Genomic DNA, 21232 nt, shown 5'->3' with positions numbered 1-21232 from the left:
GTATCTCTCTGTTGTATCAACAATGCCAGGGGTAACAACTGAATGGTGGGCTTATAATGGCGGTATTTGTGAGGCTGTAAATATAATGGCGCTTTAGGAAACAGCCTGTGGGTTCATCTCAGCCCCTCTCTTATCACCTTACAGTAGCATATCACTGTATTAAATTAGGGTGACATGCTAGCAATTGTTCTGTATGTCTTTTATACATGTCATCTATTTCACATGTTTTATGGTTCCTATCTGATTGATGGCAGTATTATGGTCTGCGGTGGTTGTACATAGTACAACAACTGCCAATCATAATATAGGTCACAAAGAGCCATCAATCAGGTAAAGACTGTAAAATATGCACTATAACATTATCAGTCTCAGGAGTGCTGCCACGTTACATGCTGTCAGAACGGGGCACCCAACACTGCAAGGAAACAATCTCAGTGGCTCATAGGGTTGTGCCGAGACTGTTTTGTGTGGTGTTTTACCATTTCCTGAAAGCGCACATGTGCATTGGTAAAACACTACACCCAAAGTGATTGAGTGCAGTCAGACATATATGACATATTTGATTTTTGTGGTTTCTCCTGTGCACTTGCACATTGCTAACACAGCAGATGTTCCAACTGGGGATAACGGGGAATCGAACCAAGAACCTTCTGCGTGCAAAACGCTGCTCTTCTACTGCTTATTGGGGCAGTCCTTGATTTCTGGTCTCTGTAATAATTCGTTGTCCCTGTATTTGGCCTTGTTCACATGATCACATGAATCTGGCTTTTACTAACCCTGTTAACAAGTTGCACCGAACATGCATACAATCCATGCATACAATCCATGCAGGGCTCATTTTGAGAGGGAACATGCAGAAACGCAGTTCCAGTAGTTCTCCAAAGAGGTCACATGTCAGGTGGCCCCACCCACCAGATTTTTGGCCATTTTGGGCCCATTTCGGCCTGGATTGGGGCTGAAACGGCCAGGATTGGGCCTAAAACAGTTAGGATTGGTCCCAAAACGGCCCAGATTAGGCCTCTGATGGGTGGTGGATCACTCTTCCACTCAGCAGCAGCCCGATCCTGACCATTTGGGGCCCCTTTTTGGCCATTTTCAGCCCATTTTTGCCATTTGGGGCCCAATTTTGGCCCTGAATGGCCAGGATTGGGTCCAAAACAGCCAAGATAGGTGATGTCAGGGGGTGTGGCATATGCAAAACAGCTATGCTAATGACACACTTCCAGTGATGTCAAGGGGTGTGGCATATGCTAATGAGTTGTGCTAATGAGTTCCTGCAACTCTTTTTCTACGAAATGACCCCTGAATCCATGTACAGTGTACACTCGATCTTTCTTGAGGCACTGTTGATGCAAGCCGTTTTAAGTCCCCATTTGGAAGAAAAGTGGGATAGAAGAAGTGCGGTAAATAAAAAAATGGAATGGAGGAGAAGGGGCACTGTCTTTAGAAGTTTTTAGAAGGTGCCACACAAGGCTATTTTATTCACTTGGGCTCTTCACATGGTGCAAAATGCAGGCATTTCCTTAGGAAGGGGAATGAATTGGAGATTGATTGTACTTGGTACTTTTTTCTTAAGCCATCTCGAGCCAAAAGGGAAAGACAGGGTAGAAATATTTTAATCAATATCACAAGATGGAGCGGATGCGAGACACGTGCCCATCCCTTGATTCTGTTTTTTTACCCTGCTAAGATCTTGCACCAATCTCTAATTAATTACAGCTCCTAAATAAATTAATAACTCAAATAAATATGTGAGCAGACTGCAGCAAGCCAGACGTCTATCCTGCAATAACTACAACGCTGTCCAGGATAGTCAGTTCAGACAATAACCACAACAGTGGACCTCTGTCCACGGGGATGGTTTCGTCTCTCTCATCACCGCAGACACGCCACCATTTCACAGATAAAAAGAGGGAGCCCCTTGTAACTCCCCACCTCCCGCCTTCCGATCACTGCCTCTGGTTCCCCTTTATCTAAGTGCCAAAGGCTGGACTCCATCAGCTGTCTACTGTATCCATTTGCACCATAATAGCTAGTCCTCTGATACTTTATGATACTTTAGAAGCTAAGAAAGTGCTGGTTTGTTGGGTTAAAGATACACAAGGCAGGGAATTGTTCTACAATGTATTATCAAGAGTTCAAAATGAACTTCAGCGGCTGCAGCGCGTGTGAAATGGCAGGTTGGACTCTACCACGTATCTTAGTGGGGGGCAGGGCTTTGGTTCAGTAGAAGAGCAGTGTTAGGTCCTTGGTTCAATTCCCGTTATCCTCAGTGAAACGCTTGTAGTTATCAGGGGCTAGGAAAAAGCTCTGTTCAAGTTCGTCGGGACTTACTATGTAGTGAGTGGGATTCCAGGAGGAGCAAGAAGCCCCTTCCGATCTCCCAAAGCTCCTTTGTTCCTTCAACACATTTCTTCAGTCAAATTCTCTGCATCTCAGTTTCTCCCTGGATTTTGGATTTCTGAATTACCAGATCTTGGCCGATTCCAGACAACTAACCTGAAGGCGCTGCATGCCGCCATGTTCCGGATCGTGACGGGGAAAACGTGAAATATTGCATTTTCTCACGCGAGTTTGGCGCGATGTCGTGCCAAACTCGCGCGAGAAAATGCGATATTTCGTGTTTCCCCCGTCGCGATCCGGAACATGGCAGCATGCAGCGCCTTCAGGTTAGTCGTCTGGAATCAGCCCTTGTTTCTGAAGTGGAGTTGATGCATCAACAATCCTATATGGTTTCCAAGGTTTTTTAAAAAAAAAATTCCAAAATCTGTACAAAGCATTGTCTGTCTGTCTGTCCAGCCACTCATCCACCTGTCTGTCTGCCTATTTACCTATCTGTCTGTCTGTCCGTCCGTCCACCTAAGTCTGTCTGCCTAGCTATCTGTCTAAACATTTTTACCTCGCCTTTCCTGTAGTTCATGGTTGCCACAGTTTGCCACAGTTTTCAGCTCCTCTGTCTTTCCCCTTCTTCTGTGTAACTGATGCGCACTGATCAAACCCCACAAGAAAACAACCTTGTTGTGATTGCACTTAGGGCCATATCAAGATGGGATTTTGTACGGCGGTTTGCTCATACACAGGAATGCATGTGCGCATCTGCAAAACTCAAAAAAAGAACTTTCCTGCACTCTTTCGTACGAACCCATCAAGACCAGTCAGGATTTTTGTCGACATGCATGTGCCTATCAGAGATGTGGAGGGGAAGAAGTTGCGCATAAACTGAAGGTACCAAAATTGCATAAAGGCGCGTGTGCCCCAATTCCAGAATTAATTTTAGAAAAAATCTAGTTAAGCCAGAATTAAGTGGGACGCAGCACAGAGAATAATGTGGGTATGGAATGAGAGCGAAATGTGCTCATCTCTCAATATATTTCCAGTAGACTGTTCTTAACAGAAGTATGAGAGTGATAGAAGCTATTAACCATATTGCACACAGAACTCGAAATCTGTGTGAGCCGAGTGTCATCAGAGCACTGAAGAAGTGATAGCTACAGAAATTCCTTCCAGGGCCCTATCCTTTGCAGGACGCCGGGAAAGAGCTGCACTTTCATTCATTTGCAACTCAGTTCTGCTCCGAGGTCACGGTCCTAGAGCATTTCATGGGCTGCTTCTCTGATCCCTCCCTGCAGGCACTTTAGCAGTCTGGAGGAGTTAACAGAATTGTCCCTACAAGCCAAGGCCATCAATAATTACTGCCCGGATGTCTTCAGGCATCCGCATTCCCCCCTTGTGCATTGCACTGCTCTCTCTCATGAGCAATGCACCCTTGCTTGGATCCTGCATTCTGGGCACCGTCAATATTTCATCCAGAGGAATGGAGAACTTTCCCATGCAAGGGCTCCATTTGAGAGTGCGGCTGGAAGCAGTGAAAGCCACCCAATGCGCACCCTTCCCATGGCAACAGGTTCTAAGAAATGAATACACAAATACACGATGAAACTGCCTGCCTTATACTGAATCGGATCTTTGGTCTATCGAGGACAGAATCATCTGCTTAGACTGGCAGTGGCTCTCCATGATCTCCAAGGCGAAGATCCTCAGTGTTTCCAAAGTCTTTATCTTTCCCTGCCTGGTCCTTAGTTCAAGATGGGTAGCTGTGTTAGTCTGTCTGTAGCAGTAGAAAAGAGCAAGAGTCCAGTAGCACCTATAAGACTATTATTTGTGGAAGGGCATGAGCTTTCGTGAGTCGCAGATCTGACGAAGTGAGCTGTGACTCAGGAAAGCTCATACCCTACCACTAATTTTGTTAGTCTTATAGGTGCTACTGGACTCTTGCTCTTTTCTACTACTTGGTCCTTTTAACTGGAGATGCCAGAGATCAAACTTGGTACTTTCTTCATGCCAAGCAGATGCTTAAGAGGAGGTCAGTTTTCATTGGTGCAAAACCACAAAGGGACAAACCTTTCCAGTGTTTGGTTTGGGGCTCAGAGGTAGACCGTTTGTTTTCATAGGCAGAATGTCCCAGCCTCATCTCTTGAAGACCCTTGTGAAACTGTATTTCTTTATTACACTTTTTTTTAAAAAAATCCTGCCCTTCCTTCACAGAGTGCAGAGTTAGTGTAACATCCTTCCTCTGTTTATCCTCACAATAACCCTGCAAGGTAGACATAAGGTCCACAGTCACCCAGTCACTGGGGACTTGAACCTGGGTGCACAGTTTCTAGTTCTAATCCAATTCTCTAACCACTCAGATATACTATACATACTGCAATATATGAGCAATAAGAATCTCAAGGGGTGGTCAATTCATCTGGTTTCCTTTGGATAAGAAAGCCCTGGTGTTAGGCCATGCCCTCATATTCTTAGCCATAATAATAACAACAACAACAACATTCGATTTATATACCACCCTTCAGGATGACTTAACACCCACTCAGAGTGGTTTACAAAGTATGTTATCATTATCCCCACAACAACAATCACCCTGTGAGGTGGGTAGGGCTGAGAGAGCTTCTAGAAGCTGTGACTGACCTAAGGTCACCCAGCTGGCTACATGTGGTGGAGTGGGGGGCGGGGAACCCAGTTCTCCAGATTAGAGTCCTGCCGCTCTTAACCACTACACCAAACTGGCTCTCCATGAATCATGAATCTTCTGTTTTGAGATTCCCTAATCTAGAATTTTAGTCATATAAGGAATATTTTTTTGTAGTGTGGTACAGGAACAAATCTGACCACCAAGGAGGACTCTGCAGAGGAAGGCCCTGGCAAACCACCTCTGCTACTCGCTTGCCCTGAAAGCCCCCTGCTGGGGTCTCAATAAGCCAGTTGCAACTTGACGGCAGCTATGTACATACAAGGAAAGATTTAGTCAGATTCCAGTAGCGTATTCTGAGCCACAGAAGCTGTCGGGCTCCCTACAGCCCCGTTTCTAAGAATATTAGTGATTCAGCATAAATATGAATGACTTTTACTATGGCCGTGGCAGTCTGGAATAATTTTGTTCCCCGAGGGAATTTTTCTTTTAACCTCTCCTTCAGTTCCTGACAACATCTCCCGCTTATATGGAAGGAAGTCACTCTCCCGTAAATTTGCATCTGTGTATCTGCGGTAATAAGAAACTTGCAATGTATTGTACTGTCCATTGTATGTACCCCCTTAGGATTAGGTTTCTGGCTGAAATTGCTGACAGGAACAATTTTGATAAAATCTGTTATCTTTTTTAGTGGATCAAGATAAATAGAGAATATATAAAACAGTTTTTTTAATGCAGTGTCAGCACAACAGCTTTCAAACAAATGCAGTCGGAGGCGATATCTTGTGGAGATCACATATTTAACAGTTTGTGTGGTGTTTATTACAGTTAAGGATTGCGAGACTTGTAAAGTAGAATGCTCTGTTTTGCAATGGCCTACACCTTTAAACAGGAAAAGTACACTGAGAGTAATTCTGCACAACACCTTGTTATCGTGTCTGTCCTCTATGAAGCTCAGAGCCACACAGATTTCTCCTTTCTCACAACAACGCTTCGAGGTAGGCTAGGCAGAAAAAGCCACTGCCTCGAGTTCACTTGGTCAGCTTCACAGCAACATCATGATTTGAATCCAGGTCTCCCCAGCCATTCATTGCCTGATGCTCTAACCACAACACCACACTGGCTAGAACTTTGGCTGAACATTAGTTTTATATTGTTTTTAGTATGGAATGTTTGAATAATTTATTGTATATACTGTTTCTTTATGGTTAGAACCACCTTTGACCTTTTTAGGAAATGCATAGAATGTGTGTATGCTTGTTATGTGCCATCAAGAAATTTCCAATTTATGGCAACCCCAAACTGTCTTACCGTTAACAGCCTTGCTCAGATCTTGCAAAACTGGAGGACGTGGCTTCCTTTATTGAATCAAGCCATCTCATTTTGAGTCTTCCTCTTTTCCTACTGCTTTCCACTTTTCCTGGCATTCTTGACTTTTCCAGAGTCTTGTCTTCTCATGATAGCCATAGTCCGGTAGTCTCTGTTTTGTCATAAAATGAATAAATAAAGATTACCTGATTCACAAAGGTCTGGGCAATGACTGTGGCGGGTGATAACAGTGTTCAATATGACCATAGTTTGAAAAGCAGAACCCAGAGACCAGATACTCCAATTCTCCCCCATTTAACAGGTACAGCTCACGGAGGAGATGCATGCCAGTGTCTTTTAACTATGAGAGCTAAATGGAGCCTCCAGGTTCAGAGGCAGTCTACCTCCGATAACTAGTTGCAGAAGCGTAGCAGTGGGGAAAGAGTGTTGCTTCCTTACTTTGCCTGTGGGTCTCCCAGAGGTGTCTGGTTGGCCACTGTGGAGAGCAGAATGCTAGACTAGATGGATCTTTGGTTGGATTCTGCAGGACTCTAATACTCCTATGGGGAGTGGTTCTATCAATAGCCGTTATTTGATGGTTAATAAACTTGGGCACCCACCCCATTCGAAATGCATTCCAGAACTCCAAGAGATCCCCAGATATCAGGAGGCTTTCTCCAAACCACGAAAGCCCAACGGATGACTGCCCTGGCACGTCTACACGAAGAAAGAGTCAGCCAGCCGCACTATGCAAGGGTGCTCCATAGCGGCGAGAGGTCAAAGCTGCTATTCCCTCCTCGCCGCCTTCCTTTGGCATCCCTGCTGGATTCCAGCAGAACTGAGCGCTGCTTCTCCAATTCCCAGATTTCTGTCTGTTAAGCAGCCAGTTCCCACTTGGCTCGGCCGCTCCCAGCCTGGCTTTCATTACTGCAATGTTTGCTTATCTAATGCCCCGATTTAACAGAGAGGCAGGAACTCACACACTTGCTGGGCCGCCTTGAAATTACTTGATTGCTTCCTGACAAGCCGCTCCAAGCATCCTGCCCAGCAAGGGAGCGACAAAGAGCGTCTTCGGCAAGCGCAGCCCAAACCTGCTGAGAGCAGGAGGATTGGGGCCAGTTGCAGGTTTTTCTAAGCTTTGGGATGCACGGTGTCCACACCCTTCCACTCAGGCTCCTTTCTCTCCTCCGGTTCTGGCTTATTGCTCCCCACAGTTGTGGTTCTATTCATGGCCGCTACCGTGCATTTATGCTGGAGGGAACAGAATATGATTTTTCCCTAGAATGCTTTTGGCCCAATTAACGCTGATAGGATTAAAACAGAGATTTGCTGCCAGCTGGAGGCCTCCTGCCATAACAGGAGGCCTGGTGGCTGAAGGTTGCTGTTCTCCTGGTGGGGTTGGGGGATCCCCTGCTTCCAGCCTCCCCCCCCCTCACCTGGCCAATGGAGAAAAAGGTGCAAGAATGGATCTCCCAGGGTGCGCTCCCACAAGTGACGTCAACGCAAATGTCCTCGACACTTTGTAAACCGCTCTGAGTGGGCATTAAGTTGTCCTGAAGGGCGGTATATAAATCGAATGTTATTATTATTATTATTATTATTATCCCAATAATAATAGTGATGATGATGATGATGACAACAATAACAACAACAACATTCAGTTTATATACTGCCCTTCAGGACAACTTAACACCCATTCAGAGTGCTTTACAAAGTATGTTGTTGTTATTCTCATGACAATCACCCTGTGAGGTGGGTGGGGCTGAGAGAGCTCTGAGAGAGCCATGACTGACCCAAGGTCACCCAGCTGGCTTCAGGTGGAAGAGTGGGGAATCAAACCCAGTTCTCCAGAGTAGAGTCCCATTGCTCTTAACCACTACACCAAATTGGCTCTCCCAGGCTTCGTGCTGGCCAATTCAGCCCATTTGGGGGGGCCAAATTGGCTCAGCACAACACATAGGAACACACCTAGGACCCTGTGCGATGACATGACTCCTGGAAGTGATGTTGTTGTGCCTCGAGTGTGCGTGCACTTTAAGCACATGCTAAGACATCAACAAAGTAAAAGTTGGTCCCCCCTCCCACTGAGAGGGTAAGGGGACCTAGCAACCCTATGTGGCCTCACTTACACAGAGTTAGACCATTGGTTTTCACAGTGGGAGACCTCCTGCCACCAGCCCTAGTTGTTTGCCCCCACAAATAAAGAAAATAAAGGCAATGACGGCTGCATCATCACATCGCTTCCAGGAAAAACCTGGAAGTGATGTAGGGTAGCTCTAGGATTTACAGTAAATTCTATGGTTTCTCTCCCCCCCCCCCCGCCAATGAGCCTCTGCAACCTTCCTACTGGTTACCATGTCTAATCTGGCAATCCTATGCATAAAGCAGGGTTGTTCATTTGTTTGCATGCTCATTAATGTAGGGAAGAGGCCATCGCTGAGTGGCAGAGCATCTGCTTTGCATACCAAATGTTCCAGTTTCAGTTTCTGGCATATCCAGTTTAAAGTGTCCGATGGTTGGTCATGTGAAAAACCTTTTCCTGAGTCTGTGGAGAGCCACTTCCAGTCCAAGAAGACAAACCCAGAGTCTGATAAACAAAGGGTCTATACCTTATACTGAGTATACCTTATACTGAGTATAAGGTAGGCTCATGGGAGTTTGCCTTCATAATTCTCCTCTTCTCTTCTGCCTCCAGGCACTTTTCCCACTAGGAAATGGGAGACTGGCTTAGCATCTGCCATTGGGAGTGAGCTAGGGTTACCAGCTCCTGGTTGGGAAATCCCTGGAGATTTAGGTGGTGGAGCCTGGAGAACGCATGGTTTCGGAAGGGGAGGGACCTCCATTGGGTATAAGGCCATAGAGTCCACCTTCTAAGGCAGCCATTTTCTCCAGAGGAACTGATTTCTGTCGCCTGGAGATCAGTTGTAATTCCAGGAGATCTCCAGCCACTACCTGGAGGCTGGCAACCCTAGAGAGAGCCCACTGACTGGTGGAACGGCATGAGAGGTGGCTGATTACCCCAACCATTGGCCCTGCCCAGGATGGTGAACCAAAGAAGTAGGGAGTTGGCACTACCTACATTGCATGTGTTATGTGCCATCCAGTCGCCTCCAACCTATGGCGACCTTATGAATGAGAGACCTCCAAAATGTCCTATTGTTAATAACCTTGCTCAGATCTTGCAAACTGGAGGACATGGCTTCTTTTATTGAGTCAAGCCATCTCATTTTAAGTCTTCCACTTTTCCTTCTACCGTCCACTTTTCCTAGCATTGTTTCCTAGCCTTATCTCTTTCCTTGAAGGTAAGACCGACATTAGCAAAGGCTGAATATTGCGGGAGAGTTTCACGCACATGCAACGGATCGGTGGCCAAATGTTAACTGCAGTTGTGAAGCGGCATGCCATGGCACTGCCTGCGGAAAATGCGCGGCTGCTCATTGAGAGCGCTTGGAGCATTCTGGCTCGGCACAAGCAGCAGGGCCTTGAGGTGTGAAGAGGCCTTCACTTTTTACACTCAGAAAGCAGGGAAAAGCAATTTACACCCCCCTCCCGGACCTGTCCCAGCCCTTCCCCTCCCCCTTCCCTCCCCTCCATGTGACCTACGCCATAGCTGGTTTTCCCACCAGAATATGGATACGTTGGTCCCAACACCCCACCTCTCCCTCTGTGAGAACTGCATTTACCCCCACGATCAGCAGGGTGACGTGGCACGGCCCTTTTCTCTTGCTCAGGCCATTTTTTAATTCCTTGAATGCCCTGTGCTTGTTTTAGTGGGTGAGGCGGGGAGGGGGGAAGCGTCGCTGCTCTCCCCTCCTCGCTTGTGAGTCTCTCCCAGCAGATGGGCTGTGATAAGAATACACGTACAGTCAGGCCCTAAGAGGATTTGCTCCAGGCCTTTCATTGCGCTGGGCCTTTGTGCGGCTCTCGGCTGCCGTGGGACGCTGCCGAAGGCTCGCGTTTTCACTCTCCCGTCTGCCACTCGAGAAGAAAAGAATGCTTCAATAAAGGCCGTGTTTGTTCAGCTTGTTTAAGGGAGCTGAGATGGCCAGGCGAGGCGAGGGACCGGCCATGACGGACTCTCTCTCTCACCCCTTTGAGAAAGCAGAGGCAACTAGGCGCGCCTGGGAGAGCGGCAGAGAGGCCGAGTGAGGCTGCTGATGGGAAATGAAAAGGTTTCAGTTGCATTTCAATGCTCACTGAACCCTGAGTCCCTCCTTGGCTGATGGCTGGGCATCCCACCCTTGCAAGGGCCACAGGAAGAGGTTGGGAGGGGGCATGAAGAAGAGGTCTTTATCACTTTGGGGTAGGGCGCGAAGTAAGGTTGCTAGCTCCAGCCTGAGAAATTCCTGGAGATTTGGGGGGGTGGGGCCTGGAGACGGGGGGGGTTGGTGGAGGGGAGGGAACTCAGTGGGTTATAACAACAACAACAACATGATGATGATGATGATGATGATGATAAGAACAACATTCGATTTATATACCGCCCTTCAGGACAACTGAATGCCCATGCAGAGCGGTTTACAAAGTATGTCATTATTATCCCCGCAACAAAACACCCTGTGAGGTGGGTGGGGCTGAGAGAGCTCCAGAGAGCTGTGACTAGCCCAAGGTCACCCGCTGGCTTCCAGCAGAGGAGTGGGGAATCAAACCCGGCTCTCCAGATTAGAGTCCTGTGCTCTTAACCACTACACCAAACTGGCTCCTCTCCAGGGACAGTGATGATACCTGCCCATATATACTGCCCTTTTAGACAGTGCCCAGCACAGAGCAGTGAACAAAGTCAGTGATATTATTATCCCCATAATACAGCTGGGGCTCTGGGGCCTAGAGGAGTGGCTCACCCAAGGCCACCTGCTGAATTCATGGCAGTCGTGGGATTTGAACCAGCAAAGTGCTGATTCGCAGCCCAACCGCTTAACCACTATGCTACAACTCCCTCCAAAGCATCCATTTTCTCCAGGAGAACTGATCTCTGCAGCCTGGAGATCAGTTGTGATTCTGGGAGATTTCCGTCCACCAGATGGAGGTTGGTAACCCTACCGGGAAGGAGGAATTCAGAGAGGAATTTCTCCTAGTGCCTCTGGTATTCGGTAGAGTTTATCCTCCAAAGCTGTCATTTTCTCCAGGAAAACTGATCTCTGTAACTTGCAGATAGTTATAATTCCAGGAAAGCTAGGGTTACCAGGTCCCCTTACTCTCCAGGCAGGAGTGGGAGGGCTGGCACTTACGGTTTCTTCTTGCATGCGCTCCTGCATACTCTTCTTGCATACTCTGGCTCTTCGCAAGGGCCGATTTTGGCCACTGTGAAGGCCATGCCTGCTGCCAGGCTAGGGTTGCCAGCCTCCAGGTAGTGGCTGGAGATCTCCTGGAATTACAGCTGGTCTCCAGGCCACAGAGATCAGTTCACCTGGAGAAAATGGCTACTTTGGGGGATGGACTCTATGGAATTTCGCCATGCCAAGGTCCCTTCCCTCCCCAAACCTCACTTTCTCTAGGTTTCTCCAGGTTTCACCCCCAGATCTCCAGGGATTTCCCAACTTGGAGCTTGGAGCTGGCAACCCTATGCCAGGCGCAATGACGTCACTTGAGGATGTGACATGGTTGTGCCCAGGGGGGGCACGCCTGCTGTATTCTAGCTCAGGAGGATTTTATTTATTTATTTATTTACATACTTATTTATTTATAGTCCGCCTTTCTCACTGAGACTCAAGACGGATTACATAGTGTGAGCTTAGTGAAATATCAAGAACATTTCAATAAACAAGGCCATAGGGTAAATAAATGCAAGTTTACATAGACATAATCACATTAGCAAAAGATCCAATACAGAGTTGAAGAAATGCTGAAACGGAGCCTAAGCAATTCCAGGACTGACATTAGACAACACAGAACTGCCCAGTAGGATCACACTTAAAGCAACAGGTAGTACATAGGAGCACATACTGAAAGCAACAGATGGGACATAAGGCAACACAGTGGTGAAGTCTGTGGTCTCTAAATCGTTAGTGAAGTATCTCTTTGAGACCAAATCCCTACAGTACAGCCCTCCTATCTGAGCATAAAGGCCATTATATGTTACAATATAAGTCACTATGCCCTCCCAAAACTGTGGGCAGGTACCTAACTCAGGATGGCCCCAGACACATACACAGATTTTTGACCATGCATATCAAAGAAGCATGAGATACACCTGTGATTAATTTCTGGTTGAGTCCTATACCCCTTTAAGATACGGTAAAGAAGTAGAATGGAACCAGGAGGCACCAAATGAATTCATATGCCTACAAACTTAAAACAGCAGCAGAATACATACAGTTATGAGTGTTTATTTTTGCCTCCTTGGCCTGTTTCCCGAGGCCTCCCCGCCACTGGCCAGGTGAGTGGTGGCAGTGGGTAAAGCCTGGGAGTGGTGGATACACTGTCCCTACCAGGGGACGGCAGCCCTAGGTCTCACATAGAAGTACCAACCTCCAGGTGAGACCTTGAAATCTCCCAGAATCACAACAGATCTCCAAAAACAGAGACCAGTTCCCCTTGAGAATTCTATGGCATTATACCCCACTGAGAGCCGACATGATGTTCACCAGAACGCAGGCACTGTGGTTCATGAGTCATGACACTTTCACATTTGCACATGCACCTTGACACGTAGGCACACTGGGAAGGGGAGGCATCCATTCTGTTGATTTAACTTCTAGAGATCCTAGCGAGAGGCTTGGTTAAACAGCATGGCTAGGCTAGTGAAAAGGAAATCCTGTCCTCAAGTCATAGCTGACTCATGGCGACCCCTGGTGGAGATTTCAAGGCAAGAGACTAACAGAAGTGGTTTGCTATTGCCTGCTTCTGCAACCTTGGTCTTCATTGGAGATCTCCCATCCGATTACTAACCAAGGCCGACCCTGCTTAGCTTCTGAGATCTGACGAGATCAGGGAGAAAATTTTCAAGGCTTCCCCCCAATCCAAAAAAAGAGAACAATCTAGGAATTAGGACAGGGAAATTGGGATTATTCTTGGTAAACAATGAGAGTGGAGCATATGTATGCCGCTTCAAATCTTGGGGAAAAAACGGGCTCTCAGGAAGGCACTTCAACAAAGGGAACAGGATTTCGGTTTATTCCATTGTTTATCGTGTGTACTATCTTGCTCTTATTACTGTGTTTTCTACTTGGGGGAAAAATGTTTTGAATTTTTTGTGCCTGAATTTACGCCTTTGCCTCTAGCATGGGAATTTTCAAATATGAGTGGGGGAATGCGTGGGTGGGGTATCCTTTCCTTCCTTGCTTTCCCATCTTTCAGAAGCATTCCTGGTGCTTATCAAACAAGCCTTAAGCACCAAGATCCCGTCTCGAATTTGGAGGAGTCCACATGGGAAGTCCCTTGGAATGAAATCCAATTTACTGAGCAGTCCAAACTCCGCTTTGATTGCAAATTCCCATCTAATTGGACTTTGTAAGCAAAAAGCAAATCTTAATACATTCATACGTGTGAACACATTGAGAGTTTTTCTATGCCGTGTTTTATTGGTATTCATTGGCCCTTCCACACTGGCAAAATGCCACAAAAAACAAATTCAGACACAGCTGCACATACCATCGTATCAATATTGTGTTGTTGTTGTTGGGTGTGTTGCAGTGCTTTCTCGATGAACATGTGTGTGCTGATCACATAGAGGGGGGGAAAGACACTTGCGAACTTTAGGAAATGGAAGTTGGGGCAAACTGCACATGGATGTTGCTCTGCGAGGGGGAAAATGGAAAGGAAAAATAAGAAAGGAAGAATGGAAGATTCCTAATGTGTAGGTTTTGCTTTGGAAGCAAGATCAGACAACTGGAGATCTGTGGAGAAACGGGGAGGAGAATTTCAGACGCCTCCTTATTTGACACCTTAGTTCATTAAAATAGCTCTCTTACTGCTAAGAAGAGGGTTTTAGGAGAACAAAGAGACATCTTCTGGTGGCAGCTCAAATGGCTGTGATCTGTCACCACTTAGGAACAGGTGGTACACTGCTGAGGACAAGACACAGAGAACTGGAAACACCCATTTTCATTTGCAACTTAACAACACAAGATTAAAGCTTCGCATAACACACTGGGGAGTGGCACGAAGCTACCATATATTAGCCTTTTTCACAAGTTATGTCAAAGGAAGGTGCAATCCTGCCTTGTTTAGTTTAGCCTCTTGGTCTTACAGCCCGCCCGCCCTGCAAGCAGGCTTAGGGCAGCTCACAACAACACGGATCTGTAACACAAGAATCAAATAAGGCTTAAAACATACGATGAATATGAATATAATGTAAACAATTTCAATACAACGTAGTTTAAAACCAAATCACCAAAGATGCAGCATTCATAATTCCTCAGACAATATATCCAATCACGCAAATACCGTGGGGTGCAACACAGCAGGTTGCCCCGATCAGTCGGCAAAGCAGGGTGGGCCAAAAGAGGCTACCCCAGGAAGCCTGGCCAGATAGTTCACCTACTCCTCAACCACAACCATAGGCCTGGCGGAACATCTCTTTCTTACAAGCCCGGCTGAACTGTAGCAAGTCCCACAGAGCCCATGTCTCAACAGAGAGAGAGAGAGTTCCACCAGGCCGGTGCCAGAGCTGAAAAGGCCCTGGCCCTGGTTGAGGCCAAGAGAATATCCTTGGGGCCAGGGATCACCAGTAGATATTTATCAACCAAATGGAGCACCTCCGGGGAATATTTGGCGAGAGGTGGTCTTGCAGATATGTTGAACCCAGTACGCCAAGGGAGAGTGGGGTTTGTGGAGAGGTAGGGCTACAACTGTGTTTAATGGCATAGAGTCCACCCTCCAAAGCAGCCATTTTCTCCAGGAGAACTGAGCTCTGTCGCCTGAAGATCAGTTGTAATTCCAGGAGATCTCCAGCCGCCACCTGGGTTTGGCAACTCTAGTCTCAGGGCTTTCACACCACCTCCTGCCCGACCCTTTTTACTTGCCAAGATTTGAACCTGGGACCTTCTGCATGCAACAGCCCCGTTCAGAAATTTCAGGCCACTGAATAAGATCTGGATGATTTCCGAAGGCCCGGCACGTCTCATTTTATAAACTGAGTGCTGTTTTGTATATCGTGATATCAACGGTGGCAGATGATTGCCAAATAAGATGGAAAGGACCCCCTCCACCAATATTACAGTCCCCCTTTCCCCCCTTTGTGGATTCAGAAAGGCAGTGGGACCAAGGGGAGAAGACATGAGGGCCAGCCCTTCCTGCAGGGACAAAAAGCGACTGTCAGTTTGGACGGAAGGCTTTACGGGAGGCCCGGAGAGAAACGGAGCAGAAGGAGCTGGTGCTGACAGCAAGGCATTCTGGGTAAGGATGCCTGGAGCTGAACACAGGCTAGGCGTGCTGCTCCCCAGCCGTCCCCATGGTAACCTCAACCCAGGGACAGCAGCCAACCCCGGCCCACCCTTGGTGGATTCTAGGTCACAGATGGCAACTGGACTGACGGGCTCTACGTCAACTCTGGGGGGCGAACGCTTTGGCCAGCAAACAAGACGACAATGTGCAAAGCACTAGTCAGAGCAGAGACGCTTCAGCAGGTGAAGCATTCCTTGTTACCACACTCCACAACACGCACACACACTCACAATAAACCAAGGGGGCTTGACGTGGCCAATGTGGAAGGGTGAAAGAGTGAGGGAGCAGGCGTTGAGGATGGCTCTGCTGGAGAATTTCCCAGCCTGGCTTTTCTCTTTCCCCAGAATGCCCCCACGTGAAGCTGGTTTTGGCTGAAATCCGGTTTTCTTTCTAAGACGTTGCTTTCAGTTGGCAAGGTTGACCTTAGGGCAGGAGGTGACACACAGATGCGGGCTGGCAGTGGCTGGCAAGGGATGCTGAACGGCTGGGGGGACAGGGCAAATATTTTATGAGTAATTTAATATCTGGAACACCGTCTTGCTGGTTCCCAGAAAGAAAGAGAGAAAGAGGGGGGGGGAAACCCTCACAAAGCCTGCTTTTTGTAAGGAAGAGGACTGGCGTATTTGTGTGTGAGAGAGTGTTAGCCCAGGAATTAACCCCTCAGTAGCCAGCTTCAATCTTAGGCCTGGCTGACGTGTAAAAACAAACCATAGTTGCTATTATGGGAACAAGCTTGGGGGAACCATTTGAACTGTTACCGTTCCGCTCCTTCTGTGCGGCTTGGAAATGAATCCTGTCCACTTTTCATGAACCATATCAACCAGGGTCATAAAAATATATACAGTGGCCTGAAATGGTATCCACCCAATGGAGGTGGCTACCAAAGACTTTTTGGGCTAAGTGGCTGTTTTAGCACCTTCCGTGATTGGAAGAGCATCCTGGTAGGATGTCTGGGCCCCTGCCTTGTAGTAACTCATCTTCACCATTGGGGGTGCTGTTGGCTCAGCCCTGGATATCCCAGAGCAGCAGTGAGAAGCTATCAAGAGTTAACCTCGGTTGCAGGAAGCAAACGTTTGTTCAGGTCTTTTGTGGGGTTACCACCATTTACCATCTGAAAAGAGGGCCAATTGACAGCCAGCATGGTGATGCGGATAGAGTGCTGGACTAGGATTTGGGCAGACTCGGGTTCAAATCTCCTCTCTGCCATGGAAGCTCTTTGGGTGACCTTGGACTAGTCACAGACTCTCTGCCTAGCCTACCCTGCAGGGTTGTTGTGAGGATAAATGGCGAAAGGGAGAATGACAGTGTAAGCTGCTTGGATTGCTCATTGGGGAGAAAAGGGAGGTACAATAAAAGAGATTAAGCATCCCTGGTGTTTTAAAAAACGGCATATTGGAGGATCCCTAATGCAGTGTTTCTTCTTCAGAAACAAGACTGGGTAATTTGGAAGTCCAGTTTGGTGTAGTGGTTAAGAGCACGGGACTCTAACACAAAGAGTTAAGAGCACGGGACTCTAATCTGGAGAGCTGGGTTTGATTCCCCACTCCTCCACAAAGCCAGCTGGGTGACCTTGGGCGAGTCACAGTTCTCTTGAGCTCTCTTAGCCCCACCCACCTCACAGGGTGATTGTTGTGGGGTAATAATAACACTTTGTAAACCGCTCTGAGTGGGCATTAAGTTGTCCTGAAGGGCGGTATATAAATCGAATGTTATTATTATTATTATTTTGCCATCATATTTTACACCGCCTGTTTTTGAAAAACAGATAACTTTGCGGAGCCGTGGGAAGAACGCTGGCTTTCCTCTGTTTTTTTTCGCCTAATGTTAGCCTAATTGGGGCTGAAGTCAAGCAGAACTGATCTTCTGTGCATCTGTTGCGTGGGGAATCCGATTCCGAGACCCATCTGAATTTGACAGTTCTGCAGTAAACTCACTTCTGTCGAAGAATCGTAGCCCTGTGAAAACGGAGGTGACAGCAAATGGCGCCGTGCTTAACACCAAGTGTTAAGCACAGCAGGGAAAGGAAAGTTCTCCACAGGAGTGGTATGTTCTTAAGCTCTGCTTTTAATTGTTTTAATGATGCTGTTGGTTTGGGTAGGTTTTAATGCTTTTAAAATGTGATTTTATTATGCATGTTTTCATTTGTTAGCCTCCTTGGTGGCCTTTGTGAGAGAAGATAGGCAGGATATTTTGTTAAATAAAATAAAATAATGATGTCTGGTGAGTTGTTCATGGGTCTGTTCATTAAAAAGAGTGGAGGTCTGCTTTTTACAATGCAGGGGACCCTGGTGGAGGAAGCTGAGGTGCCTGTTCTGCCTTAACTTCTCATCTTCTGTTGTCTTCATAATGTTTCTTCTAACGTAGGAGGAAAACTGGAGGGCTCAGCTCCCTTCTCTGAGGCAGATTTTGTGCTATAGAACCTCTTCATCTTAAATCTATGGCTCAACACAGTTTAAAAAAGAATCAGTAGGTATGGTGTTGTTCAAAGGTTCCAGAGTAGGGAACCACCTTTAGCCACCCCACCCATCAGTAGCTTGGGACCCACTGAATTGCAAAGATGTGACAGGAAGTAACACGACATCACAGTCACATGGCAAGAAGAGCCCTGCCTCTGCTCAAAAAGGAATCCTCTCCAACACAAAGAGGCTTATTTTCAGTATTCTGCTTCTCCTATTAGTGCCATGCACGGGTCTCCTGTTTACCTTCTTGGAGCCCCTACCCCCTTTTCCTATCTTAATATAGCGAGTCTCTAGGAATTTCCTCCAGTCTCTATGGTAAAAACCATAGAGAGGCAGGCTAGAGAATCACCAAGAAGTGTCATTATGCACACTATCAACATATCTTTCCTTTTGATGAAGAGAACCCTTGACTCTCGAAAGCTCATACCCTGGAAATCTAGTTAGTCTTTAAGGTACTAGTGGACCTGGATCTTGCTCTTCTACTACTGCTCTCTTCTCCACTTTCTATAATCACAGAAACTTGTAGACTGGGGGAAGACGTTTGCATGAGAAAACCAGTATGAAGGAACTCTTCAGTTTAATGGCACACAAATGGCTTACCTTGCTCCAGAGAGACTGGCAGTTAGAAACTGCAGCATATCCAGATCTGCTACCTGCTCCGCCGTGTTCTTCTCCGTGCTGAGCAGCCGTAACATTTCCCTGTTTGATCTCCACTGGTTTGATGGATGACTTTGAAGTTCTCATCCCTGCTGTTTCAGCCTGCAACCCCCCAGTTCGATTTTGCTTCTCCCTTGCGTGACTCGAACCTGTGATCCCTTATTTTCACATTATGTCCTGTTTCCTCGCACCATCCCACCCCCCATGCGAAATTCACACCATTTTCAATTCTATTTGCTATCAATAAATCAGCGCCCTACATATAATTAATGTCCACTCTATAAACAGAGAGCCATCGACAAAAATAGAAATGAACAGACAGAGAAAGGAAATTGGGAACATTCGCTCCTCCTAAGCTTGTTTATCTGCCATTGTTCATGCACTGCCTATTTTCTCCTCTTTCTTATTGCTGCTTTGATTCCTGGTTGCGTTATTTATTTGAGAACCTTTTTTTAACAGGCTTTTATTTTCAGCCCCCGTGTTTGATTAGTTTTCACAGCTGTTGTGAGCTGCTTTGAAAAGGTTTTTTTTTAATTTAGAATGTGGAATCCAAACCTTTTACATAAATAAATGACCAGCGGCATGATTGTTTGAAAACTCATATATATATATATAATTTGAAAACTCAAGGAACAAGCCTAGAATATCCTCGCAAGGTGTAGGCTGTCCTGTGACTGTAGCTGTTCTCCTCCCCAAGATGCAAGAATGAAGCTTCTTCTACCATGGCTGTATGGAAAAGGCTTATGAAAAGAAGCTGCGTTTCCCCCAGTCTCTTTTGTAGGTAAACTCAACAATTTCTGGGTGTCTGCTGTCTCCTTGTGGTCAATGGCAGTATTACTTACTTGAGAAAGGGAAAGAAGTCAGTTAAGAGGCAGTTCCATTAGGAGTCTCTTAGTATAAGCCCTGAAATAAAATCTGTGCAAAGCTCAGACACCGTCTTTATGATAATGTCTCATAATTCTCATTGAGGATCACTCAATGTAGTGTTGCCAACTCCTGACTGGGAAATTCCTGGAGTTTTGGACTTGTAGACCTTCAGGGGACCACTCTGCTTGGCTTATTCCCGGGCTATAAGTTCCCAATCTATCCCTGCTTATCTGTTCAGAATAACACAGTTATCGAAAGGTGTGCGTGTAGGAGCGGGATGTAATGACTCTGAGAAATTTTTATTTTGTCATGCGAGTTTGTGTGTGTGGCTTTTGTGACCCAATGAAGCAAACTATAACTTTAAAGAAATAGCAAATTCCTTAACGTGCAACATGTTGCAAGTTTAAAAATACACGACAGCTCGCCTGGATTTCAGACACCAGACTGACACTCCCTAGCCCTTGCCTTTCTCTCTCTGGTACTGTAATTTATTTTTGCATCCCATTCTGCCCAAAGAATTCCGCAGAGCTGAAATGCCTCTAAACCTGCCATTGCTCATTCATTCATTCGTTCATTCATTTGTTCCTTCATTCGTTCATTTGTTCGTTGGTTCATTTGTTCATTCATTCTTTCATTTGTTCATTCGTTTGTTCATTTGTTCATTCGTTCATTTGTCATTCTTTCATTCATTCTTTCATTGGTTCATAAATTGCATCCTCTGTCCAAAGATTTCATAGGCATAGCCAAGGCATAGGTTTGAAAACCTCAGATATCACAGTTCGCAGGGTAAGCATGGTGAGGCATCAGTTATAGCCCATGGCTTGGTAAAGGTGTATTGCTGAGCAGGGATACTTGGCCAATCTGCTACCACCTGGAATGGAGGGTGACTCTCCAGAGCTTTTTCATACCTGGAGAGTTACCTGAAGGAAGCAAAAATGCAACTTTTTTCCACTGCTTTTACTGCTGCTCATGAGCTTAAAAAATGCATGCAAGAGTTATACTTTGGTGCTTTCTCTAGAAGACTCTGGTGGGGCGGCCACACATGGCAATGGGGGAAAATCAGAGGAAATCAAGTCTAGGGTTTCCCCAAACCTGGAGTTAGCCCTGGCAAAGATGATGCACAATTACCATTTCCTGCCTACTTCTTCTGCTGGGAGACAGGGCAGCACAGCGGTTAGAGAGGCCTGAGTTCAAATCCCCTGTCCCCAGTTCAATAAATAAACATGGACCAGGCCTATTGTTTGGACTGAACCCACCTCACAGGATTGTTGTGAGGCTGAATCAGAGTGGCTGTTAATCAATGTCAGGGGTCATTTCATAGAAAAAGAGCTGAAGGAACTCATTAGCACAACTCATTAGCATAACTCATTAGCATATGCCACACCCCTTGACATCACCAGAAGTGTGGCATTCGCATAACTGATTTGCATGTGCCACACCCCCTGACATCACCTATCCTGGCTGCTTTGGACCCAATCCTGGCCATTCAGGGCCTAAATTGGGCCCAAAATGGCAAAAAGGGGCTGAAAATGGCCAAAAAGGGGCCCGAAATGGTCAGGATCAGGCCGCTGCTAAACAGGAGAGT

This window comes from Eublepharis macularius, chromosome 17, assembly GCF_028583425.1.
Source record: "Eublepharis macularius isolate TG4126 chromosome 17, MPM_Emac_v1.0, whole genome shotgun sequence".
NCBI classification, from domain to species: Eukaryota; Metazoa; Chordata; class Lepidosauria; order Squamata; family Eublepharidae; genus Eublepharis; species Eublepharis macularius.
Note: the sequence above shows the minus strand (reverse complement) of the source record.